General features: G+C 41.4%; 1 protein-coding gene across 1 annotated transcript in view; it reads left to right on the top strand.

Annotated features, from left to right (window-relative positions):
- LOC148827801 (scavenger receptor cysteine-rich type 1 protein M130-like) overlaps positions 1-12,254 on the top strand; it is a 446,693-nt gene that overhangs the window by 421,204 nt on the left and 13,235 nt on the right. The gene's annotated exons all lie outside the window — the stretch shown is intronic.

Raw genomic sequence — 12,254 nt, 5'->3', positions numbered from 1 at the left:
CACATTCCTGTGAGATCTGCCCCAGGTCTCGGTGTGACACCCTTCTCTCTGCTCGGCCATTCCTCTCTCGACTTGAGCGAGTTTCTCCTGGTGGCGCTGGGGAAGAGAAAACGGTTACCAGACAGACAAACACACTGTCATCATCATCATGGGCCAAGATGACCCTACATGACAGTGGCCTGTCATCCTCGATTCAGAAGCAGTGTCCAACCCTCGGCTATCCGGCTTCATGATCCACAGCATCCCTGCCGAGACCTGTTGAGGGGCCAGTTCTGCTAGACCAGGGGTCTCAAGCCAGGTGCATCTCCAGGTTTTCTTTCCAAAAGGGGCTAGCCAATTAAACAATTAAGCTAATTATTTTCATAAAAAGATGTGGAAATAATGTGTTTAATAATATATTTTGATGTCTCTCACTGTTGAAGACTCAAAATATTCAAGGCACAGTTGGATATTTAAGGTCTGGATAAAGGTACAGTATTATAATATTTTTTTGTTTAATTCAAAAATTAGATCAACTTTTTAACAAAAACCTCTGGGCAGGAAACCAGGAGATGCACCAGACCCTCTAGGATTGGAGTTTGAGACATTCTGTTTCACACACTCACCATCTCTCACACACCACCTCACACATACTCACCATCTCACTCATAATAATAATAATAATAATAATAATAATAATAATAATAATAATGCAGACTCACTGTTCTTGGGTCTTGGGTCTGGCTCCACAACTTGTGTCAGCTGAGTCTCCTGTTACCTCCTTCCTGATCTGGGGATGTCAGACACAGTTCTGTTATAGACAGGGTCTGGACCAGACTCACAAGTACACACACCCACAGACACACACTCCCACACACTAACACACACGCAGATGCACACACTGTCAGGTAGAGTCTTCTCTTCCTCAAGAGAAGACAACAGAGCCCTGCTACTGCGATGGGTTTTAATTTCAGGAGGAGGAGGAAGAGGAAGAAGCACAGTATGAAGAAGGAAAGCAGTGGATTCACAGCTCCCTGGATCTGGGGCCTGACTCTCGGACCCGTCTCCAGTCTCTGGTGGGTCTGGACATCTTCTCTGCTCACCTCTTTTGACATCCGTGGACAGGACCGTTCTGTTAGACAAACAAGAACGACCAGACTTCACTCTTGCAGTCAATAAATCAATCAATCAATCCATTTTTTTTCTTATATTGTGCCTTTTAATCCAGATCATCTAGAAAAATAGTATAAATATGTAATACTGTAGATTCTGAAGTAACTGCTTGGATAATCCAACTACCACTGTTGTTACTGCTGCTATTACTACAACTATGACAATGACTTCAGATTCTTATCCTTATTCTGATACTAATACTCCTGCTACTACTACTGCTGTCATTACTAGTAATAAAGATATAATCAGAGCACTCACAGCTCTCTAGACGTTGGTCTGGACTCTAGAAAGTAGTTCCATTCGCAAGCGACTCTGGACTCAAAACCTGTTGATGGGTCACTTTTGTCAGACACAGCAGTAGAGCACAAGCCAACCTAAACACACATTCACATACACTCACACATACTCACAGACATACACATAGACACAACACACACTCACAGGCACCACATACATTTATACACACAATCAGATGCTCACACATACTCACACCCATTCAGACACACACTCAGACACTGACAGACACCACACACTCATAAACATCACACACTTACAGACACACTCCACATACACTCCTAACTACAAATACACTATAACTAACACTAGCACAAATACCACTAATATTACAACAGTAACACTATCACTAAGACTTACACTATTATCATCACTAACACTGACACAAACTACTACTACACTACTAATTCTAATAATAACAGTAATGCTATCACTAAAACTAATATGACTACTAGTGTAAATAATCTAACAGTAACCCTATAAATATCACTAATATTAACAGGAATACTAGCATTAAAACTATCAGTAGCACTATAATCATTAATACTTGAACACTAGCATTAATATTAAAATTACCGATTGTACTCTCACTAATATTTACAAGAAGATGAGTTGCTGTCCGTGACGTCACACCACTCTTTGTGACAAAGGCGAGACACCTAGCCGGGCACAGTGACGTGGCGATTGTCGCCGTGGTTACCATACTTTTGATTTGTAAACAGCATTTAAACTGTTACTTACACAAATTAATCAACTTGGAAAAGAATTTTCTAGCTCTAGGATACAATTCATAAATAATAATTTGAATAATCGTTCTTTAATTTTGGATTGACCATATTCATATTTTGGATATTAACACTAAACGCACTATGGTAACTGATCGATACAGGCTGTATTGACTGTTTTCTAGATATTTAAAACAGGGTCAAGAACGGGAAAAGAATCAGTACTCACCAATCGGTGAAGTTAATCGATGATACAGTTAAAGACAGGGAAGTGAAGAGATAGTGCAGTTTTACTGAAGATAATATGTCCCTTTCTAAAAATATGTTGTCATGTCATTGTAGGAATTGTTTTAATTGGTGCCTTAAATCACAGCTCCTACTATCGCTACTACTGATACAACTGCAACTAGTAATATTTTACTGCTACTACTAATGCTACTAAAGCTACTAGTACTACTGTTACTACTGCTGCAGGTACTACTGTTACTGTTACTACTGCTGCCACTGCTACTTCTACTACTATTAATAAGGAGGAGGTGGGCTGTGTTCTCGCTGGGTGTTGTAACAAGGACTGATTTTTCATTTAGCTGTTTTTCCAACTTTGAAACTGTCTCCTACTCTTCTGCTGAAGCTGCAACACAGACGCTATATTGTTGAACTAAAGAGTTAAAATATAGCTTAACTACCAATACTACTACTGTTACTACTGCTAATGCTTCTACTACCTATAAGAATAAGGAGGAGAAAGTGACCTGAGTCCTCACTCTGTTCAGCCTGGGGGTGTATCAGTGTACAAGTATCAGTTCAGCTCCACTGTGCTGTTAGAGAGTCTCAGTCTCACAGTTGGCTCCACATAGAGAGACACTGGGGCCACAGCTGGAGTGGCTGGAACATCTGTGTGGACTGGAGATGCACAAGGACAGACTCAGGGTCTGAGGGACTCAACTGGAAGAGCTGCTATCAACCAGGCTCAGTACAAAGGGGAAAATCACTGCTGGGATTTTTTTTCATTTAAATTATTGATCACAGTCAAAGGACAGCCAGTTCTTAGTCAGTCCACCTTGTCTCTGTATTCCTGTGCTGACCTGAATGACCTCACTGCCACCTTGATCACAGGCTCTCCTCACACTGCCCTTGACCATGACCAGAAGACATTACTGTCTGGTGACACAACATCTCTGTGACTCACTGCAGGACACCAGTCACTGGACACTGCCTAACACAGACAGCAAGGCACACAGGATCATATTCAGGACACCAGTCACTGGAGACTGCCTGACACAGACAGCAGGACAGGACCACATTCTGGACACCAGTCACTAGACACTTCCTGATACAGACAGCAAGAATTACAGGACCATATATACATAATTGATTATCTTGATACTGATTTAAAAATATAATACTTGTCTACATTTTGTTTTTAGTTCAATATCTGATCTCTTCCTGCCCCTGCAGCACCTGCAGCTCTGCTGTCTGTATCTATATCTGTGAGTTTCCACCAGTGAGACACAGAGCTGCTCCTGTGTCTCCTCTCCTCCGCGCTGCTGGGAGTGTCTTCAGGGCGAGAAAACAGTGATGTGTCTCTGATATATATGGAGAAGACTGAAAGGGCCCTGTGTGATTGGCCGTCCCGCCTGTGTGAGAGGTTCCTGCTGTCAGTCTGAAAAGGCAGTGCTGTGTGTGATTGGCGGGGCGGGGGACTGTGTTATTACTGGGGGTCTGGGGTGCGGAGCAGCAGCTCAGTTGCCCTGAGCGCTCAGGGGTGAAGACAGTGGTCTCAGCTGCGCTCTGTCCTGATGACAATGGAGAGCTGCCTGTCCATCTTCTCTCTTGCTGTCCTTGTGCTGCACAGCTCTGCCAGTAAGTGTCCAGTCTTCTCCTCTCCAAACAGACAACAAGTGCAATTAACATTTTAGATGAAAAAGTATTTTTTTTAAATAGTTTGGGTTGCAAGGTCCAGACAGACAGACAGACAGACAATAACTGGAATTAAAGTTTAGATGGAAAAGTAGCAAGAAGTGGGTAGAAAAAGTAATTATTTACCTTAAAATGTGTCTGTATTTTTCAAAATAATTATGTATTTTTTTCTAAGTCTGTGTGTGCAGAAACATAATTAGTTGTTTAGAAACGTTTTAAGTTGAGATCTTTGTGTTTTATTTTAAATTCAGCTCTATGGGATTTTATTTAAATATTATTAAAATAATACATCTGAAATTATTAATATTATAATTAATTTTATTCTGATAGTATAATTCAGGGAAAAAAAGCTATTGCCTAGAACAATTTTTTTTAAAGCACTGTATGAATAATTTCATTTCCATCAATGTATAATCCTATGGTTATAGTTTTAGATGGAAATGGAGCAAAAAAGTAATGGGAAAATGAGCAAATTTGGAAAATGGAGAATTTATTTTAAATGAAACTGTGGTATTTTATCAAAATTTGTTCCAAATTACATTTTCTGGGTTTGTTAGTTCCAAAAAAGTTAACAATCTACAATAATTTTATTAATATTTATTTAGTATAATTTCATATAGGAAACATAATTAATATTTACACCATGGGTGCTACATGTACTCCACTCATCTCCCCAGTATACTTCAATTCACTTCAATTTATTTTTATATCATGACTTTCTCAACAGGGTTGCCCCAAGGCACTTAATTTACTTAATTACTTGTCAGTTAATTCCATATTCACGTTGGTAATACACTACACTGTGTCAGGCTGGGTCAGGATTGGGTTATTAATTGCTGCCGTGTTAATCATCTATAGTAGCGGTTGGCCACAATCATCCTCTATTGATAATTTGTGAAAATATTTTGTGTGCTAATCTCTTAAAACGTTATGTACAAATAATAACAATAATACAATTCTTCATATAGTGGCAGCAATTTGAGTGATTTGCTGGAACATGTGAGACATTCTTCATTTACGTGAAAACAGAAGAAGTGTGAGCAATAAAGAAAAATGGTTCTATAATAATATTATACCATACAGGGTGAATCAGAAATATTTACCTGGGATGTTTATTGTTTTATTGTGCTGAATGTTGTACAAGCTATTATTACAGACTGGTGTATTAACAAATATTAGTGTGTTATTAAAGACTAGAGTATTATTAAGACACAGATATTTTATTATTACAGACAGAAATAGTAATAGAATAAGTGTGTTATTAAAGACTGGAATATTTTTAAGATTCTGATATTTTAGTATTAAAGACTGATGTTTTAATAGATAAACAGTAAGTGTGTTATTAACAACTAAATATTAAAGCATTTACGTGCGATAATTAAGACTAGAGTTTTAATGCTGTCATTATGTCACTTGTTTGTTCAAACAGTCACAACAAATGAATCTCACACAGCCTTAATCTGTCTTTAAGATGTGTGAGATTCATTTGTTGTGAAAAGAAATTTTTCCTCTGTTTTACAGGAATAGGTGTTCCATTGTGATAGGAAGTTATATAATTATGTTTTAAAAATGTAAAGTACTGGAGTGCTAGGACAATTGTAGTTTTTGAATTGTTAAAATATTAGTACTATCTGGTTCATGTAGACAGATTTTCTGTGTTAAGACATTGAAGAGGGATGCTGTAATGCAAATGAAACATTCTTTACTGATTTGGAAGTCAGAAAATGCAGAATTTAATAACAGTTGTGAAAATTGTTAGTATGGATGCTGCATTATTAGAAACTGGTGTCTTATTAGAAACTGAGATGTAATAGCAATAATTTAAGAGCTACAGTAGAATGTCATATTATAACAAGAATTAAAAAATGGAAGTTGTGGTTTATGTTAATACAGGATTTGACTGCTAATTAATTTAGTTTTGTATTTTTAGATGTTATCTTAGTATCATAATAACAGGGGTTATTTTTGCATATTGTGACGTTTTAATAAGAATGTGTATTTGTTCTGTGTACATTAGAAATGTATAAAAATATGTAAGTATGTACATAAGGGTAATGCCAATTAAATATGCTGATAGAAAAAATAAACATTTTCTGTAATGCAAATACTATAGTTAAAACTTATGTCCTTTCACAAAAAAGTTGTCAATTTGTTTTAATCCCTCTGACCAGCAATACAGCTTGTGCAGTGAGGCATTGCAACTTTCCAATCACACGAAAGCTCGTTAGGTGCACTTTTACCCAAAGAGGTCCAGGTGTAACAATGCCTGATCAGTACACCTTTAAAAAGGTCTTAATTCAAAGCTTAAGTCACTGCAAGATAAAGACCACATTTGTTAGTTTTCTGTGCATTCCATAATGCCTCGAATGTCACCAGAAGCAAAGGAGAGGGCCATTGGCATGCTGCAGGCAGGCATGTCATGTGCCCACGTTGTCAGACACTATGGAGTAAGCCGTTCCACTGTGTCCAGACTGCAGAGAAGGTTTCAGCACACCAGCAGGACAGATGTCTGTCCAAGATCCGGTCACCCTCAAGTGACCAGACCAGAGCAGAACTGCCACATCAGAGCAGAGATTGTTTCAGATCTACCACCTGTACTGCTGCTGAAACTGTTGGCAGACGTAATGCCTGCATCAGTGACAGGAGAGTGAGGTTCAATGGTGCTGGCCTTATAGCAAGGCGACCTGTCAGAGGCCCTCTGCTCACACCTCCTAGACGTCACACCCGACTGGCTTGGGCCAGACAGGGGCTGCGATGGACTCATCAGCAGTGGCATCAGGTCCTCTTCACGAATGAGTCACTCTTCAGCCTGTTCCATGCAGAAGGCCAGAGTTTTGGGGGGAGGTGTTGCATTTCTTTTTTCCATCAGTATATTTAGTTAATTAATATAATATGATTTAAGTTTTGAAATATTATACAGGTAATCATGTAGAGATTCATAACTGCAGGACTTTTTAGCAGTTTTTCAACATCACAATCATACAATGACTGTCAGTATCAGTGTTTGTGAAACCCCTCTTGTCACAGGAGCTGGGACAGATAAAAAATATAGTAATTAAAGCCACTGTCCATTGAGGTACCGATAGCTCCCAAAAACTAGGAACACAGTCATTAAATCTACTGACCAGTGTGTTGATGTGTTGACCACAGCTCATAGGAACACAGGGAAACAGTCATTACAGTCGCTGTCCACTATAGTGACCAAAGCACCAAGAAGGAACACAGTCATTACAGTCACTGTTGACTATAGTAAGCACACCATACAGAAACTGGGGGCACTCAGTCATTGTTGCCACTGACTGCTGTAATGACCATAAGTTGCTTTTACATCAGCTATATAACCCTGCAATTGACACCTGGAAACCCCCTCAGAAGGTGTGAGCCTGGCCAGTACCTGGATGGGTTGCCTCCTGGGAAAGTTAAAGTTGCTGCTGGAAGAGATTTTAGTGGGATCAGTAAGGGGGCACTCATTCTGTGGTTGGTGTGAATCCTAACACACCAGTATAGTGATGGAGACACTCTACTGTAAAAAAACAATGTTTTTGAGATGGGACGTAAAACCTCTTGGTTCTCTATGGTTATTGAAAGTCCCAGGGTGTATCTTGAGAAGAGTAGAGGTGTTTTCCCCCTTTGTCTTGGCCAACTCTCACTCTGGCCTTCATGAAACATGGTCTACTTGTAATCCCCATCTATGAATTGGCTTCACAACTCCGTTCTCCTTCCCACTGAGAACTGATATGTGGTGAGTGTACTGGCTGCTGTTGCATCATCCTGGAGGGGAGTCCCCATTACCTGTAAAGAACTTTGAGTAGAGTGTTGTAAGAGGACCAGAGGAAGGGTCATCCAGGACAGGTATTTTAGGAACGATCTGCTCACAATGCTTGACTTGGACCTGACAAAGATGGCCGCTAAGAGAAACCAGCTGACCCGCAGATGGAAAGGGCTCCATCTGCTCCATCTGAAAGACAACCCCACAAATCCGCGCCGAGTCCAAATCACAAACCGTATACCGTTATCCTTTATTTATTCTGTAAATCCATTGTCCTTAAATCTTTATCCACACCAACCTGATTCCACTATCTCCTCCAATACGCATTCACCTACTGGCTTCCGCGCCGGTTCGCTATTTTCGGGGCATATATATTTTGTTTCCTGATGAGACCCACCTGCGTCTCGTTGTCTTTCAGACCGAGCCCTTTCCATCTGCGGGAAAATATGACCCACATGTTGTCATTTGGGCTGCATACTCTAGTGTGTTAATTTCATTAAACAGTGCTGAATTGGTCAGATCTGCATATTAATATCTGTTGTATTTCTGCTACAACAGATGTTCTACTTGTCTCAGAATTGCTTCATAATCTGCTTTCTGTAAATTTGTGAGATTGGTCTCAACCTGTTCAGTTTCAAAATGTACTTCAAAGCACACCATATTATTATTGCAGTTCCAAAAATATTCACAGTTTTGTTACCTTCTGTCTTGATTGTTTAAATAGATTTAAATAAGCATTTCCTCTTGTAGATTCTCTAACCAACTGGACAAGAAAGCTGTCACTATCCATCTTCCATTTTGTTTTCTGTTCCTACATTTCTGATAGGTTTTTTCTAATCTATATGGGGAAAGTTAAAATCTCTCATAAAATCCATGTCTTCAAAATAAATTCTTAATTTCATTACACAGTGTTGGAATATTAATATCCGCAGTTATTTCTCTGTGGCATATGCCTACTGTAATTTAGCATTTGATGTATGTGTGAGACGTACTGTAGCCTGGTGTCACAGGGTTAAGGTGCTGACAGCTGTATGCCAACACAATTTCGAAGAGCAGCCTAGCAGAACACAGCTGCTAGTGTGTTAGTGCTGCGCCAAGGAGCCTGGCTCTCAGAGAGAGTGATGCGCCAAGGAGCTGGAGAAGGCTCTGAAACACAAATAGGCTCAGTCATTGCCTTTTTGGACCACTGGTAAGGTAATGAGGGAGGTAGAGCAGTTCAGGACAAATGGGTCCTACTGGAAGAGGGTTTGCATTGCAACTACCCCACAAGGGGATTAGTGTGACAGGCAGCTGTCCATGTTTCTCTGCTCTGAGACCTCGGGCATGACCTTGGAGAAGATTACAGAGCAGAACGAGGTAAGAAAACAATTATACCACTGAGGTGTAGCCTAGGGTATTGTGAGCAATGGGATTAGAGATCGTCAGTTAGGTTAATGATTAGAGGGAAGTGTGGTCACCACGAATCCTGTTCTCCAAAGATGGGATTTTGATGATACCCATATTCTTGAAGCAGAGTGAGTAAAAATGAGCCAACAGTCTGTGTTGACCACGTGCACCCACCTGGATCAGTGCCCTATTTGGCATATCAATGTGTTAACACATCCAGTATGTTGTTCACAGAATGAAATTTGTAGTTTTCCTTACCCTGGATTTTGTAGATCTACTGAGAAAATCTGGTGATGTTCTTCTTTTTGTTGCCAATGTGTCTGAATTTCACATCTTAAAAGAATGTTATTTATAACAATATGATTTACACCAATATCATTTGTACCTGCATTGAAAGGAACAGGGTTACTGGTCACTGGCCTTAGCTAAGAGTCTTCTGACTTTACAGACAACATCAGTCACCTTTATTCCAGGGAGATATCACACTGTGGTCATCTCACATCTCTGATGCAGTCTCAATAGTGCTGATCTAAAGAATATATTCTTCAGAGAGGTTCAGAACCAGCTGGCTCAATGACTCTGTCCTGGTCAGTATGGATAGTTTCAGGACCAGTTGACTGAGAGACTCTGGTCTGGTCAGTGGTCTTGCCTGGTCCTGGTCAGGATGTAAAGTTTCAGGACCAGCTGATTAAGGGTTCTCTGTCCTGGTCAGTGTGGACAGCTTCAGGTTCCAGCTGAGTGAGGGACTCTCTCCTTGTCAGTGTGGACATTTTCAGGACAGGCTGACTGAGGGACTCTGTTGTGGTCTGTGTGGACATTTCCAGGACTAGCTGTTTAATAATAATAATAATTGCTTACACTTATATAGCGCTTTTCTGGACACTCCACTCAAAGCTCTTTACAGGTAATGGGGACTCCCCTCCACCACCACCAATGTGCAGCATCCACCTGGATGATGTGACGGCAGCCATAGTGCGCCAGAACACTCACCACACATCAGCTATCAGTGGGGAGGAGAGCAGAGTAATGTAGCCAATTCATAGAGGGGGATTATTAGGAGGCCATGATTGGTAAGGGCCAATTGGAAATTTTGGGCAGGACACCGGGGTTACACCCCTACTCTTTTCGAGAAGCGCCACAGAGCGCCTTAATGACCACAGAGAGTCAGGACCTCGGTTTTACGTCTCATCTGAAGGATGGCGCCTGTTTACAGTATAGTGTCCCCGTCACTATACTGGGACATTAGGACCCACATGGACTGCAGGGTGAGAGCCCCCTGCTGGCCCCACTAACACCTCTTCCAGCAGCAACCTTAGTTTTTCCCAGTGTTTGACTGTTAAAGCAGACTGAATGACTCTCTCCTGGTCAGTGAGGACTGCTTAAGGTCCAGCAGACTGAGAGACTCTATCCTAGTCACTCTGAATGGTTTCAGGACAGGCTCAGCACCAGCTGACTGATGGACTCTATCCTTGTCAGTATGGACTGTTTCAGGTCCAGCTGACAGAGGGACTCTATCCTGGTCAGTGTGGACAGTTTCAGGAACAGCTGACTGAGAAACTCTGTCCTTGTCAGTGTGGACAGTTTCAGGTCCAGCTGATTGAGAAACTCTATCCTGGTCAGTGTGGACAGTTTCAGGTCCAGCTGACTGAGAAACTCTATCCTGGTCAGTGTGGACAGTTTCAGGAACAGCTGACTGAGAAACTCTGTCCTTGTCAGTGTGGACAGTTTCAGGTCCAGCTGATTGACAGTTAAAGCAGACTGAGGGACTCTATCCTTCAGTGTGGGCAGTTTCAGGTCCAGCTGACAGAGGGACTCTGTTCATGTCAGTGTGGACATTTTCAGGTCCAGCTGACTGAGAGACTGTTCTGGTCAGTGTTTAGGACCAGTTGTTTGACAGTTACAACAGACTGAGAAATTCCATCCTGGTCAGTGTGGACAGTGTGGACAGTTTCAGGACCAGATGTTTCAGAGGAATCTGTGAGGGGGTACCCAATTCCCTGTATAAAGACTAAGAAAACATTAATCTTCTTTACAACTAAAAGCATTCAGTTTTTGAACAATCGAAAAATGTTTGCAGGTAGAGATATTAATGTTGTCTGACTCTTTGGAAGGTACTCTTTTTTGGTTGGTTTTAACCTTATGGTACTGTAGGAGTGCACAATTTGTATTCCAATTTGTAGGAATACAAATTGAATGTTATTTTGAGTTATGGTGTTGTACTATTCTTGTATTTGTTATGTTTGTGAGCTCGTGATGTGCAAGACAAATTCCCTTTGAAGAAACAACGTTCCAGGATAGACAGTTGCACTAGCAGTTCCAGTCTGTGACAACTCACAGTGCCAGTCTGTGGTCTTGTCCAGAGTGTCTGTGAGTGCCGAGGTCAGACAGTCCTGCTCTAGCAGTGCCAGGCTGTGATAGTCCTGGTCTGTCAGTGTCCAGGTCATACAGTCCTGCTCTAGCAGTCCCACGCTGTGGTAGTCCTGGTCTGTCAGTGTCCAGGTCATAAAGTCCTGCTCTAGCAGTCCCAGTCTGTGATAGTCCTGGTCTTATCCAGAGTGTGTGTCAGTGCCAAGGTCAGACTGTCCTCCTTCAGCAGTGCCAGGCTGTGACAGTCCTGGTCTTGTCCAGAGTGTGTGTCAGTGCCCAGGTCTGACAGTCCTGTTCCAGCAGTGTCAGGCTCTGACAGTCCTGGTCTTGTCCAGAGTGTGTTTCAGTGTCCAGGTCAGACAGTCCTGCTCCTGCAGTGCCAGGCTGTGACAGCCCTGGTCTTGTCCAGAGTATCTGTCAGTGCCCAGGTCAGACAGTCCTTCTCCAGAAGTGCCAGGCTGTGACAGTCCTGGTCTTGTCCACAGTGTGTGTCAGTGCCCAGGTCAGACAGTCCTGATCCAACAGTGCCAGGCTGTTAGAGTGTTCTTTGGGTTTTTGATGCTTGGAGTGACATGTTACTCTTCTTTTGTGAATTAGATGATAATGATCAGCCATTTCTTCTGTAGTTATTAATTCCATAC

This window comes from Atractosteus spatula, chromosome 10, assembly GCF_055471065.1.
Source record: "Atractosteus spatula isolate fAtrSpa1 chromosome 10, fAtrSpa1.hap1, whole genome shotgun sequence".
NCBI classification, from domain to species: Eukaryota; Metazoa; Chordata; class Actinopteri; order Semionotiformes; family Lepisosteidae; genus Atractosteus; species Atractosteus spatula.
This window is presented reverse-complemented; position numbering and strand designations above follow the sequence as displayed.